The sequence below is a fragment of the Hippoglossus hippoglossus genome, chromosome 9, assembly GCF_009819705.1.
Source record: "Hippoglossus hippoglossus isolate fHipHip1 chromosome 9, fHipHip1.pri, whole genome shotgun sequence".
NCBI classification, from domain to species: Eukaryota; Metazoa; Chordata; class Actinopteri; order Pleuronectiformes; family Pleuronectidae; genus Hippoglossus; species Hippoglossus hippoglossus.
This window is the reverse complement of record NC_047159.1, coordinates 11,083,296-11,098,110: the sequence shown is the minus strand read 5'-3', so window position 1 is coordinate 11,098,110 and position 14,815 is coordinate 11,083,296. Positions and strand designations below refer to the sequence as shown.

At 39.9% G+C, this 14,815-nt stretch overlaps 1 protein-coding gene across 1 annotated transcript in view; it reads left to right on the top strand.

The window, feature by feature from the left end:
• ccser1 (coiled-coil serine-rich protein 1) overlaps positions 1-14,815 on the top strand; it is a 113,940-nt gene that overhangs the window by 79,830 nt on the left and 19,295 nt on the right.

The following is a 14,815-nucleotide window of genomic DNA, read 5'->3' as shown; positions in this document are numbered from 1 at the left end:
AACTATCCAGTATCACAGCCTTTATTCTGCCAATTAAAATTATATATGGCAATGGCTATCAAAGAATAAAGGAAAACCCCAAAGTGAAATAAATACAACTCCATTTACCTCTGCAGGCAACAGTCCATTAGAAAGGAAAGGAAATCAGAAAGGAGATATTGACAAATAACAAAAGAAATAGCCCTGATAATGGAGGATCCATGTGTTTGCTCTCTGTCAGGTGAGTCTCTGTTCACTGGGTGTTGGTCATTCTATGGGCTCTCCTTCACTGCTGGAAACAGTCATGCTTTGCATATGAAACTGTTATCAAAATTGGTGTTTTGAGCTAGACACAGACAGATTGTTTATCAACTCTGAATATCACCGTTTTGCTTTTTACTATGCTGCTATCTGTGCAACCTTCCCTGCGTTCACCTTGAATGATGGATTCAAAATTGGATATTCTAGAGCTGGAGACCCAGGGTAACTTAAAAACACTCACAAATGGTGATAGGGTTCTGTTCAATGTGTGGATTTGTCACTAAGGGCCTTATTGCCTTATAATGATGCTATTAAGTTTTGCACAAAGATTTACAACTACTGTAAAGTCGAATGTTGCTCAGAAGAGATTATAGCTTGCTCCTTGTTGGAGGACGGTAGCTGCAGTCCGGCTTGCTTGGGTTTCACAGCAACAACAGGTTTCAAAATGTCCGCAGAAACCACGACTGCTGTATAATTAATTTCTCTGCTGTGTGCTCAAAATGGTTCGATGGTGGGGGCTGTGACTCAGGAGGTCGACATTCAGTGTAAATTCCAAATTCTTCTTGGGCAGTATACTGATGAGCCGACAGTGTATGATGAAGTGTGTGATGGAAAAAAAGGGCTGTGTATAGAGTGTGTGTGATTTGTTAACAGCCAAAGTTTGTCTACATTCTGTGTTTTGTAACAAAACCAGTTTGCTGTTAGACTCAGACGGACATGCAGTAGTTTGTGTGCTTCATCTCTTGTAAGCATCATACTTGGTTTTAAACAATGAGTTTGTCTCATCGCCAATAGAAAGAGTTTGAGGACATTTTCATCAAGACTAAATTCAAGCGGCGTCTTCTCTTCTCATCCTGTTGTCCCAGTCTTTGATCCTCCTCTCATCTGCCTCCGTTCTCCTCTGTCCCTTTTCCAGACCCCCAACTGTCTTGGCACCTTCTCCAAGTGCTGACTTCATGCCTCCGCTCTCTCTCTCTCTCTCTCTTTATCTGTCTTACCTCTCCTTCAACACTTCCTTTATGAGATAACCTTTACTTTAATGACTATCTACAATTTTCTTCTCCTAGCTCATTTCAAGAAGACTGAAACACTGTTGACAGAAGCGTATAGTGTATCTGATGTATGCCCTTGGGATGTTATCCACCAGTGATAACGTAGCTGTTAAAATAGCTTATTCAGAAATTATTGACAATGGTGCAAATCTATTCATTTCAATTCTATGTCACTCTATGTGTATGACCTGTGGATTTTTGCTATGAGTGCAAACATTTGGCTCTGGTTTAGGAGGTAGAGCAGTTTGTCCACTAACCAGAAGGTCAGTGGTTTGATCCCCGGCTCCTCCAGTCCGCATGCCAAAGTGTCCTTGGGCAAGATATTAAACCCCACCTTGCACTGTATGAATGTGTGTCTGAAAGTGTGAAAAACTGTACTGTATCAAGGCAGACGCTAAAAAAGCTTTACTCTGGAATTGTATTTCCCGTTAATTTTTGCAAAGTTATACGAGTAGCAACATTTAACTTATAGCTGATTATGCATAACATATAAAAGAATGATGCCAGTCCAATCCACACAAGCATACAGCTTATAAATGAAGGTATCGGATCTTGACTTGTTATCGGCCGATATCCACAGCCCGTGTATCAACATCGGAATTGGGACTGAAAAAGATCTGTGCATATCTCCCTCAAACAAGACATTTTCTCCACTGCTGTACATCTCTGTGCATATACAACATAAGCTTGTATGCACACAAGCTAAAACAGGCAACCACGCAGATCTCTAACGACTGTCTTACCTTCACATGCAATCTCTTCATGATGTTGACTACACATCGTAAACAAGTTAAAGGACACTTAGTCTCTTGAGCACTCCTGCGAGAATTACCACGATTTGTGGAGCTGTAAGGATAAAGCTCGCTTCTTTGTGTCTATTTTGTGTATACACTTTGTTTGTGCTTGTTTGTAAATGGTAGTGTGGATACAGCTGATTGTATTGTTATACTGTGTGTGTGTCATTGTGTTCTATCTTATCTTATAGATATATTCTGGTCCCAAATATTTAACTAAAATTACTTTCTATTTCTATTTTGCTTTTATACATCTCTCATATAGTTGAACGACAGACACATTCCCCTCCTTCCTGTCCTGTTTGTTCATTTTATGTCATGCTTCGCTCCATCCGTGCATGTGTTCATAAATACATGTACCCGTGTTGTTTCCTTTCCACTAACACATCTCCATGCTCCTTGTGTGCCTCTTCATCTGTGTTCATCATTGTGTGTTATTAATTTGTGTGTATTCCATGCTCATGTTCCACCATTCGCTCCTGTACTCATCTCACATCTCTTTTGTGTCTTCTCTCATATTGTTTCCATCCATACATGTCAACCTCCATTTGTCTGGATGCAGTAACCAGCACGGTATGACGGAGGAGTGGAACAGGTATGAGTCTGGGTTGGGTCATACTACAAACCTGGGCCAGAAAATTGCTTTCAGCCAATGCTATTTCCTGTTATTGCATTCCAGTCATATATTTCATTTTTATATCAGCTATAGTATTAAGGGAACCATCAAAGAAACAAGAAACTATGAAATCCATATGAGTGTCTTGCTCAATTTTTTCACCTTTCCATTATTTTGTAATTGATTTATCTACTCTGGCAGGCCTTAGACCGGGGGGGGGGGGACCCAGGTCCATGCTGAATTATTGAATCACTCTGACCTCTCGAATGCGATGGCCTGCACTGCTTCTCTTTGGCAAGACATCTGATGTCAGAGAGTAGTGATGATGACACTACTCACAGTTGGTTTTAACCAAAACAACCTGCTCGAAGAAAATCATCATCACTCAAATAATGCTTAGACAGTATTTCCTACCTCATAACAAAACCGGGAGTGACTCCATGCACAAAAACGGGAAGTTGCGTCCGTTATTTTTAATCACAAGCCAGAGAGAAGAACGACATTTTTTGTGGCGACTTCCAATGTTTTTCCAATATCTCGTGCTATCACTTAACTGCTTTGTGACAGTTTAACAAGACAAAATGAGACTTTGGGACAATTTTACTTCTCCCAGTTCCAGCAGCTCCTAAATTTGGTTTCAGCTTTATTAGCTATTAGCTCGCTCACCACAAAACTTGTGAGCTCAAAGTTCAAGATGCTTTGGTATGGTCCACTTTTGATTCATTATTAATACTTTAAAGGAAGAAAAAAACAAGGTCACAGATTGGCCTCTTTCATCACCACAAGCGCTTCACTGTAAATTAGAAGAAGAAGAAAGAACACTGGCTTATCATAAATTTTAACAAGATGCTTTTTAGCACAGCTTTGTGCGTGTTGTGTTCAGCCTGGTGTGGAAAGGACCACCCACCATTTTATATCGTGTAAAACCTAATTGCTGTCATGAGAATTATTTTTTCCAATTTGTATTTTTTCTATATATTAATTTCCTTACGGCTCTGATCATACTGTCGTGTGTGCAGTATACAGCCCAGAGGCTGGACTTCCCCCACCCCTGCCATAGAATATGTAATAGTCTGTTCGCCCTCTAGGCACGGATAAGCTGACAACTGGCCCAGGTTTGTATGTGCCATCTGCCATCTATCCATCATTTATCTAACCGCTCTTTGCTAAGCCTGTTTCTCTCTCCAATCAAGACAGCTGAACATTTGATTTACCTTCATTATGGTAAATGTGACCTCATGGGTGCATTCCAAAGCAATCTCATTCTATGTAGGTCTCAGCACTCTCAAGTGGCTCTCTTATCCCTGCCAGCTCTCCTCTCCTCTCCTCTCCTCTCCTCTCCTCCTCTCCCCTCTCTTCCCCTCTCCCCCTCTCCTCCCCTCTCTTCCCCTCTCCTCTCCTCTCTTCTCCTCTCCCAAAGATGAAAATGAAATTCCATCTTCCAAGTGTAACAACATGGGTAAGGAAAAGAAAAAGAAAGGAGACAGTGATGGATTAAAGCAAGACAGCTACTTTAGACTATTGAGACACTATTTTCAGTATTCATTGACTCGAGCGATTCATTTAAGTGGGTGGTTTCCAACCGTAACAGAATAAAAGAAGTAGCTGATTTAATTTCAGATGCTCATTTCTTGTCTGACATGCTCTATACCAATACTTGTCCATTTGAAAATGCTCTTTTCTGGCTTAAAATACTTACTTTGACTCCAGCTTCATCGTCTGTCTCTCGTAATGAAAACAGCATTTTGGCAATCTTAATAAGTTTGTTTAGATGTCCTCAAAATAACCCAAATAATCATCATTCATCATGTCCCGTTCAAGTCTAATCAGCATTTGTTATTTGTCGTCCGTTGTGCATGCTTCTCTTTTGATTTATAAAAATCAATTTGTTTTTACTCAGCGGTGATTTGCATGCCCTAACTTCCCATCCACAGGTGATTCATACTGAGTGAAGCCACAGGTTGGCCATTTTGAGTGATGGCAGCTGATTTGCATAGCTGTGATTACTTTGCCCTGCTGGCAGAGTTGGGTGTCATATCTCATTTCAAGCCAAATTTGTCAGTGTATCTAAATCTAAATCTGTTGCTGAAGTGCACTTAACACGTCACGCAGCTTTAATGTGTTTATCAGATGTAACTTAAGACAAGAATTAATGGAGAGAAATTTTTTTTGCTCCTGGAGGAGTGGACACGGATATATCTTTTGTTTACCCCTTCCAGCGTGACTCAGCTGTTGTACCCTCTACTGTATTTGTTGTTGTTTGGGCTGAAGTCACTTTACGACGTTCTGTTTGTAATGAATGTAGCAGAGGTGCAAAGGTCGTCATTGTGTGACTTGCGTACAAAGCAGAAATTTAAACCCACTAAACACTTACTGTAGGTCAGCATCTGTTTGTCATATGCCATATATCTAATGATATTTTCATCAGCTGAACGAGACAGTGTTTGACAACGTGTTCGGTTAGATAACAGAGTCCTCTCTGTACATTAGCCTATAGTGGAGTAAATGCTCTGATTTTGTTTCTTTTAATTGGCCAGTCAAGACACAGAACAATGCCTGGCGAAGGATCTAATGCAGAGAGAGTGCGGGGGATTGTTAGAATAATCGGTTGGGAGCTGCGTGAATCTGCCTCTGATAGAAATATTTCACTATTTAAAGGAAGGCCATGTCACCCAGTTTGTCACCACTGTGTTTGGCAGGATGGATGTTAACAAGGAAAAAAATAGAGCCTCAATTGCACTCGGCTAATGATGTGACATGTTTTTGCACTGCTGGTGATTAGATAAAAGATGTGCTGCTGACTGATGTGGCAAATCTAAAAAAAATTGAAAATAAAACTGAACAATGGGAGGCACCAATCACACAGACAATGGTAGTCAGTGTTCAGACAACAACAAAGCCAGTAAGTCAGTTTTTGAAATTAGAGTGGGAGTAGAAAATTGAGGATTTGCCTTTATTATTATTTATTGGGACACTGTAGAGAGACTGGAGGATATACAGCAAAGGGCCTGGGCTGGATTATCACCCAGGCTGCTGCAGTCAGGACTCGGTTGTGACACATTGCTCATGCTCCACCAGGTGAGCTACAGAGGCGTCCTCGGCTCAAACTATAAAGTTCAGGGTTCCTTGGCCTCCAAAGTCCTTAGTTTCCTCTAAATCCCGACCTCCAACCATAGACCATATTAACGACATTACTGCTGCCCAAAAATGAATCCAAAGAAGGTGTCCTTCATGTTAGTGGATGGGACATGGACCAAATTACAAAGTCAAAATAAAAGTGAGATACATTTTTCTCAAATGGTGATTTCTGTCATTTTAGATACTTCTTTATCACAATGATGTAGGTTGGTGTAAATTATTTATTTGACGCGATAAAAACAGGGTGATACTTCATAAATGAGAGCTGAGACCGACTCACAGTTGGTCAAGCAGGTGTATCAATGGGAACTCGCTACCTGGGAACAACCCCCCGAGTTATTTAATATTGTGTGTGCATTTGTTATCATGGTCTTTGCAGGTGGGTATTGTGTCCATACATGAGAAGAACTTGTGTTGGTGTGTGAGAAAACAGCTGGTATCTCTCAATGTGTGGGGATCTCAGGGGGACAAGAAATGAGATTATCTTTAGAGCGCAACAGGAAACCACTTAAACTCTCCTTGAAACTAACCAAGCACCTCCTTTAGTTACAGTACGCTTTCCTGGGCATGAGGGATTCAAGCCGTGCTTCAGCCTCAGGTACATGCTCTAGTTGTTTACTTGTTCCCGTTGTGGACATTTTTGTATGGCTGTGCAGCGAATGTCTTTTCAGGCATTTCTTTTGACATCCATAGCAGGATATTCCCATTTAAGAGTTTTACAGTTTATTTTTAGTTAAACTCACATCGATCCATTAGCTATGTAGCTTAAACTTTGAGGGTCACAGGAGGGGCTGGCATTGGAAGGCAGGGTACATACATGGATAGACGGCCAATCTATAAAGCTGCCTTCAGACATGCACTGAAGTCAATTCAGTGTATTGAATTTTTCCAACCAGGCCAGTAAAATGTCCGGAAACTGAGTGAGCCCATGTGGAAATATAGCAGGATTATGTCCGTTTTTTGGATCCAAATATGAAAAAAAACCAAAAGAATACAAATACCTCAGGATGAATAAAATGGATGCCATACACACGAAAGCTGTCGAAAATTAGATTGAAGAACTTTCTACCCAAATGCCACCTCTCACCTAAATTTTGTGCACATTCTCCTATTGTTGTGAACACGTCTGACCCGGACAATCTCCTGCTGCATTCTTCATATGTGAAAGACAAAGTTGATGTCTGAAAACGGCTCAAGTTTAGGAGGCAGAATCTCAGTGCAAGGGGAATCTGGTTTATTACAGCATCCGTATCCTTATTTATAACCCTAGACAAACACCTCAAGTTACCAATGCTGACATGTGTGTGTGCATGTTTGTACTTATGGGACATATTGTGTGTCTGTGTCTGTTTCCTGGAAATCGTGTGTATAATTAGACATGGTCTTTTGGCTTGGACATTGATGAATGTTTGGCTAGATATTAAAGCCAAGTCAACAAGTTACACAACATCGTTCATTCAGAGATCAAACTAACCCCAATATCGCAAAAAAATAAAAACTTTTACACTAGCATTTGGCAGTTTAGAGTCGTCAATTAACTTTTAGACTATGGGAGGGAGCTGGACTACCTGGAGAAAACCCACGCTGGCATGGGCAGAACATGCAAACTGATGGTTTGAACCCAGAACCTTTATTCTGTGAGGCAGCAGTGCGAACCACTGGACCACCATGTTGACCTGTTTGATTTACAGGTTCTTGAATTGTTTCAAACAACATTTAGTAACAGCCGGACACTTTATTTAAAAGACAATAAATTTGGGTTTGAACATTCGGGTAATGAAGCCATTTGTTTCTATTTCACTAGTCATGTTGGTATGTTTGCTTTAGGGGAAATAAGGTGGGGGGGGGGGGGGATAAGTGATGTAGTGCAATATGTTCTGGTTGGTTTCATACCACACACACATACTGTACACATCACATTATCTCTGCGAAATATCCATCTCCCTCTCTCTCGCACAGGCTTGTTCATTACTCTGTTACTGTGCTTGATCAGGTCTTTATTAATGCAGGGACATCTGTTTCATTAAAGCAGAAAGATGCCTGGGAGAGAGGGATGGACGGAGGGGGGGTCTTAAGGGGCACATGCAAAGAGCAAGAAGGAAGTCGAGTCGGTGGGTGTTTGCCATGGGTTTGAGGATGAGTGGAAAAAATAAAGGCAAAGTGAAAGGGGGACAGATGACGGACATTTACAAAGACAGCTCCTCGATAAAGACTGATACGGGGAAGAGATGGGCCCAGGTCTCACATGCATACAGCACAAATCACGCATACATATCACATATATCATCATGAAATACTACCTCAAAAATAATTACCTCACAAACACACAAATCTGAGCCAATGTTAGGTAATAAAACATTTAATCAATCATAATTATAGCGTGTAGCACAATGAACGAAAGAGAAAACAGCCAGCAAATGAATAGAAAGTGAATAGAATAGAATAGAACAGACAGTCACGGAAGACCACTTTAAACTGGCTGTTCAGAAATTAGAATTTAAGCTTTAAAATCCAGACAGGATAATGTCTGTAAAACCCTGTTTGAGTGATAAATATATATTCAAGGCTCTCAATCACAAAGATCAGCCAAAGCTCTCAGTCATGTGCACAAGGACAATGAGGGTGTGACTGTGCTTTGTGCATCTCATAGATTTACTGTAAATACGGGCTGAGTTGATTAGTTATTAGCCTTACTCACATTACTCCCCTCATACATTTTGAATAGCTCTACTGAAAAGAACTGCTGCAGAGGTATAACCCAGCTCAGCGAATGACAATTTTTCTGCAAAACAAACTGACATTGAAGTGTGAGAGGTGTAGTGTTGCACATTGTAAATTCAGGGCGACAAATGTGCAGCCAAAAGATAATGACGAGACTGTATGCAACTCACATATCTGGCCTGCTACTACCATGGCTGTTAGACTGAAAGATGAGGCTTTCATACAGTCTAAAATACTGAATTACCGTCATTCCTGCTATAATTGCATTACACTTTAGTGTGATATAATTATGTCGGCTAGTTAGAGAATGTTTAATCAAAGTATTTACTCTCATTCAGCTTTATTATATAATCGCTGCACATTTGTGTCACAGAACTGACCAGCTGCAGAGTCAGGAGTTTTTAGCACAAAGCCAAAGACCCAATTTTCACCAAATTACCAACAGCTCCCCTCTTCTATTCGATTTCAAACACCAAACAAATCCTTGCGCATTTAGCAGGCATGGCAAGTAAAACATGACACACTGCCCTGTCTTGTTTTTACCTTTCTGATCAATGAGGTTTAGTTTGAATATTGTAATTGTTGTTATTTTCACCTTGCCAGCAGTTTAAATAGATAGTACAGCCAGACACATTTACCAGTATGTCGAAAAATAGAGACAACAAGAACAGAACAATAGAAATTACCATCACCTGAATTGTTTTCAATAAAGCAAAGTTTGTACTTGACTAAATGCGATAAGTTGTTCACACCTATTGTCACTCAGGAGTCATAAGCCTCCTCTGCAGCTGCAGAGGGTGTGTTAAGTTTCGTAATAGAGTTTTATAAAGTGAATTGAAAGGGAATCAAGTGGATCATTCACAATTTACACCCATTATAGTCATAGAAATAGAAAGAATGAAACAAATTAGGCTAGAAAGCGTATTAAATGTGAAACGACAGCAATGTCGAACAAAGTAAAACTTAGTGGAAAAGAAAAGGATCAGAGTAAAGAATAGTTTAGGTTCGAAGAGGAGAAAAAAAACAAAAGACTTAACAAATAAAGTAATAATCAAGTGGAGAAAGGAACCATGTGAGCGTAGTGCTGTGTTCAGGTCACCCATGTGCTCACACTCCATGGCCAAGGTCAGGTAGTGTCACAGTAGGATCACAAGGTCCCCGCAGAGTACCAGGTTATAACTGGCAGCTATAATTAGGCTAATTAGAGTAACAAAACCATCATCACAGTGGGTAATGACCTGGGCAGGCCAGCATGGGTGATGGATGGACCGATGAGGGTGAAGAGAGAGCGAGAAACGAAGCAGGTAGGAAGAGGGTATTAATTAGGGTGAGGCTAAAGGGAATGATAGACGGATTAGAGCGAGAGCAGACCAGAGAAAGATAGACAGGCGAGCGTTTATGAGCAAGGTCATGGTGAGAGGAGGGACAGAGGTGTGGGTACGAGACGCACACACGTTACATACCTTTGAGCTGTAAATCTGCGAGAGCCTGTTGTGCTGTTAAACATCCAGGTGTTTTTCTTTTTTTGGTCCAGCGTGCGTGTAATATCAAATTGGCTTTTATGATTTTGCATGAAGCGATGATTATCTCTATTTGCATAAATCTATTCCAGTTGCATAAATACTGACTTGGAGCTAAAGAGCCATGCCTTATCCCGTTAACTACACGATGAATTGATTATTTGATGGACATGAAATTGCCAGGAGTAGATATTTAAGCTGAGTGAATGCCTAAGATCCTCTTCTTCCAGCTTCTCCACTTTCAAGATCTTTTGCTTTTTTAATTTTCTTTTGTCATGATGGTGATCTGATATTTTTTAGACCAAACAATAAACGAATCCACCTATAAAAACATGACTCATTTAAATAACTGTTGCATTTCTACTACTACATACTTTACTTACTTTACAGATAATAGTACAAATAATAATAATTTCTCACAAACATTTAATAGGATACAATTATGAATTATGAAGTGATATTCTGCAAAAACACTTAATACTGTTTGTTGAATTCCTTTTAGGACTTCACTACAGACAATGTGCAGACAACTTCAGCTTGACTGGTCGGTAAAGGCGTACACACACTGAGCTGGTAATTCTAATTAGATATAACATAAGTGCGACGCAGGTAATTTAGGACACACAGTTTGTCTGGAAGGAAGAGAATTTAGGACACGTATTTAGAAAGAGCAGGAGAATTGGGACAGAGTCTGGAAATCTCAGAGTTGCCATGGGCACCAGCAGAAAGGAAAGTGGAGTCTCTTTAGTAAGAGCACACGCTGCTTGTAAAATTCTCTGAGGCATTTAATCGGAAGGCCCAGAGAAAGACTTTCTCCAATAGGCACTGGAAGGCACTATTTTTGTGTCAGTTTACAGCAAAAAAGACAGTGGCAGAAAAAGGAATTCAGTGTTAATTAGATATGTTTATCACTTTAAATGTTGGCTCTGGTACTTTCTCTCGATCTGTTCAAAGATTGTGAAATGACCAGAAAATGGAATATTCTCTCAGTCCGTGTCAGTAATGATTTCAGAGGCAGCGGAGGCATGTTTTCATTGATTACTGTTGGCTGTATCACACATTTGCAAATGCGGCAGAAAAACACAAACAAACAAATAGCTGTGACCGTTTACCCACAATTATGTCGTTGAGCATAACCAGGAGCTTGAGTTCCACAGCGCCTTTAACATAACCTCGCCTCTGATGAACTGGCTGTTGGCTTAAAAACGTTTTTTTATCTATTCATGTTGCAACTGAAGAGAGGCCAAACCAATTTAAGCAACAACAGTTAAACCGAAACTTTTCTCAGTAGGGACACTATACAAGACTCTGGAGGAAACTGAAAGCAGCTAGAAGCCATTAAAAGAAGCCGGGATCTGGGCTTCATTTTCTTAATGCTGAGCCACTCAGCTGTCAAGCATCTGAATTGGCTTTCTCATTTTAATGTAAAACCTGAGCAGGCTTTATCAGCAGTTAACTGAATGTTGCATGACTTGGATCCCAGTGAAAGTCTTGATGAGGACCTTCCTGCTTCGAGTAGCCGTTTGCTTTGAATGTTGCCTGTTTATTTACATTTGCACATCTATGCCTGAGAGCGTGTTACTTTGTCTCAGGTCCATATATTACTGTGTTACTGTGTATCGCTTGGCAAAATGGAATTTGATCTTATCACTATCCAAAACGATTAAAGCAGCCAGTCTGGTTGTAGATCGCTCGTAATCGCTGAACGGGGTAGAGTGACAGAAAGGTAGAGAGAGAGTGAGAGTGAGAGTGTGTGTGTGTGTGTGTGTGTGTGTGTGTGTGTGTGTGTGTGAGAAACAGATGGAATAACAACTGTCAGAAATAACTGATAGAAATCTGGTAGTGTGATGCAGCAAAATTCAGTTATCATCTCTGTAACTTATATTTGAAGGTGTTGCACATCCGCAGCACACACACACACGGAGGTTATTTAAATGATTTTATGCAAATGTGATGCCCTTATTAGGACTTGATGGGTGTTTATATACTAAAGTTAACTTACATTTTCATTTTACCTATTCTTCTTTTAGCTGTGTTACACCTATTAAGCCCCTCCATTATTTGAGCCTGTACAAAAAGTCCTGAGCACATTTCCAGCCAAGCTCCACTCTCAACTTGAACTGTGGTAAAGTGAGAAAATTACTTCTGTGACTTGATTTATATTTGTTCTGAAATTAGAATAATTTGTATGGATTAGTTTTCAGCGGATGAAAACACCATTTGGTTAAAGCAGTGTTCAAAAAATGGCCTAATTAAATCTTCTGCGATTTCCATTTTGTAAACAATAGGGAAAAAAAGTCTGAAGGGGGATGAATACTTTTTATAGGCACTGCACAGGCATGTGAACAAGTGCTTGTGAGATTCAGTGTGCTGAGATGAAAGGCCATTTGCCTTTGAAGAGAGGCCTGTATCAGAGCTCTGCATTGCACTACATGCTGCTACAAACCAGTCTTTTTTTGTCGTTTTAAGTTTTTATCTTGAAACTCGCATTAATACTTTATGCTTTACTCTGAAATGTCAGTGCTAAGGTTTGAGTTCTCGAGTTTGCCTATTATTCCCCTTTCTGTACGCAGGTCCGTTAAGACTACTAACTGACTTTATATCGCCCTAAAGAGTTGTAAGAACCCGGAAAACCATTCACATTATTATTCTCTTCATTCTCCTCTGCCACACTGACATCCCCAAGAGTTATATTCAACAATTACAAACAAATTGGAAGAGGGAAACAAAAATGATATTTCCCCCTCCTTCACTCTGTGGCAAGCATTTAAATAAATCTAGCAAATATCACAATGAAGCTTTACAGCAACTTCAAATAGCATGTTGACTAAATAAAAAAAATAAAAAAAGAGAAAACATCCAACTCCAATAGCATTTTGTACAAGTCACTGTAATCATATCAGTCCATAGCTTCACATTTTGAACACACATAAAACCAAATACACATGGGGGGGACACACTCACAATAAACCATGTTCCACGCTATTAAAAAAGCAATTAGCTTGAGCTTCATCTTCGCGAGTTGGGGAAAAGGCCATGGGAGTTACATATTAGCATTGGAAAGAGAAGTATGGAGGAGAGGAGAAGAGCAAAGAAAATAGGCTTGGTGCTTTTGAATTGCTGTTGCATCTATATGTGTATGCGTGTGTTTGTGTGTGTAAAGCAAGAGGGGAGACGATCAAAACAGGTGTGCTTGAGTCGGTGGAGAGAAGTGGTGGGACGCCAGCAGAGGGAACACACGAGATGTAAGACATTTATTTAATCCACGTGAAAAACACAGCAAATAGACACAAAAGGAGACAAATTGACTATTATTGCTAAAACCAGCAAAAGCATGTTTTCCCCCAGCATTTGCATAAGAAAAAAGAAAACGGTATTCTTTCTCAATGTTGCTCTGGTAATTAGACGGCTTTTAAAATACAGCAAATAATAGAGTTCGGAATATTCTTTCCTTTGTTAAACTTTGGTGCCCGAGGTTCCATTTAGAGACGCTGGACGCCTTGTCCACACTAATGTGGCTATTTAGCAAAGCAATCTTTTACCTCTGAGTTCGATTCTCTCGTCCACACGCAAGCGATGTTCTAAGTCACTGAAGTGCAGGTTTTCAAACACTCCTCTTTCTGTGTATCTGAGTGTCCATGTGAAACGGAGCATTGATGAAACTATGACATCACAGCTTACTCGTTTGGGCGTTTGTCGTCGTTTTTGTGTTCTTGTCTGGATGGAGGTATTTTGTAAAACTAAGGTTGTCGTGGATGGAAATATGGAAAAAATAAAATCCATACACAAGGCCTAAATGTTCAAAATTGTGCTTGATAGAAAGTTGAAATGCAGGTCAACTTCAGACACTTCCCAGCATTAACTTCATTTGATTTAAAATTTAGTAATTTGAATAGTAAATTCGTAAATACTAAATAATTTGTTATCTGTCTGCTCATCTACCTCTCGCACGGCTGAAATGCGAATGGGTATAAAATTTAATCCATTATTACATCCTGGAATATATTTTTAAAGCTGGTAGACATGGATTTTTTTTCCCAGTAGTAATTTAATCTTTATTACGGTAAAACCTAAATATCCTTTTTTCTGAAAACACTTCCCTAATTAGACCAGCAAATAACAAACCGTGTTTTTGAAGAGTAAATATAATACAGGGGCTTACACCTTGTTCCGTTATTGGATTTTTTAAATGAGTTTCTCCTTGTGTTTCTTTGTCTGCAGCAAAACTTCATCACAGTGCACAGCACAGAAAAACAGATCTTCTACAAACCATACACAGATTTACCATTTTCCCCAACAAACAAGGACCAGAGCTGGAAGAAGATATAGCAAACAGCATGTCAGAGATGGTATCAGTTTATTATGTTGACTTGGTTCACAGCACGAACTGTGGAAACCAGGCCAATAACACGAGCTTCTTTCACCATAGTCTTAGTTTGGCATCTTGTTTCAAATGAGATGCAAAACTTAACTCTGAGCTACACATCCTCATCTCGCACATGGAAGCCAATTACATGACTCTCATTAACTCATAGTCATCCCCTTTGAACATGGCTAATCATGCTTGGAGTGCCAGGAGGATAGAGATTAGGAGGCATGAACACACACGTGCAGAAACATATCAAGGCGCTGGGGATGGTTTATTTAGAGGATTCAGAGCATGTACATATAAATGCTGATGTGAGATTTGACTGGGAAGCTGGAAGCTGTGGTTGTATTATCACTATTACGCAA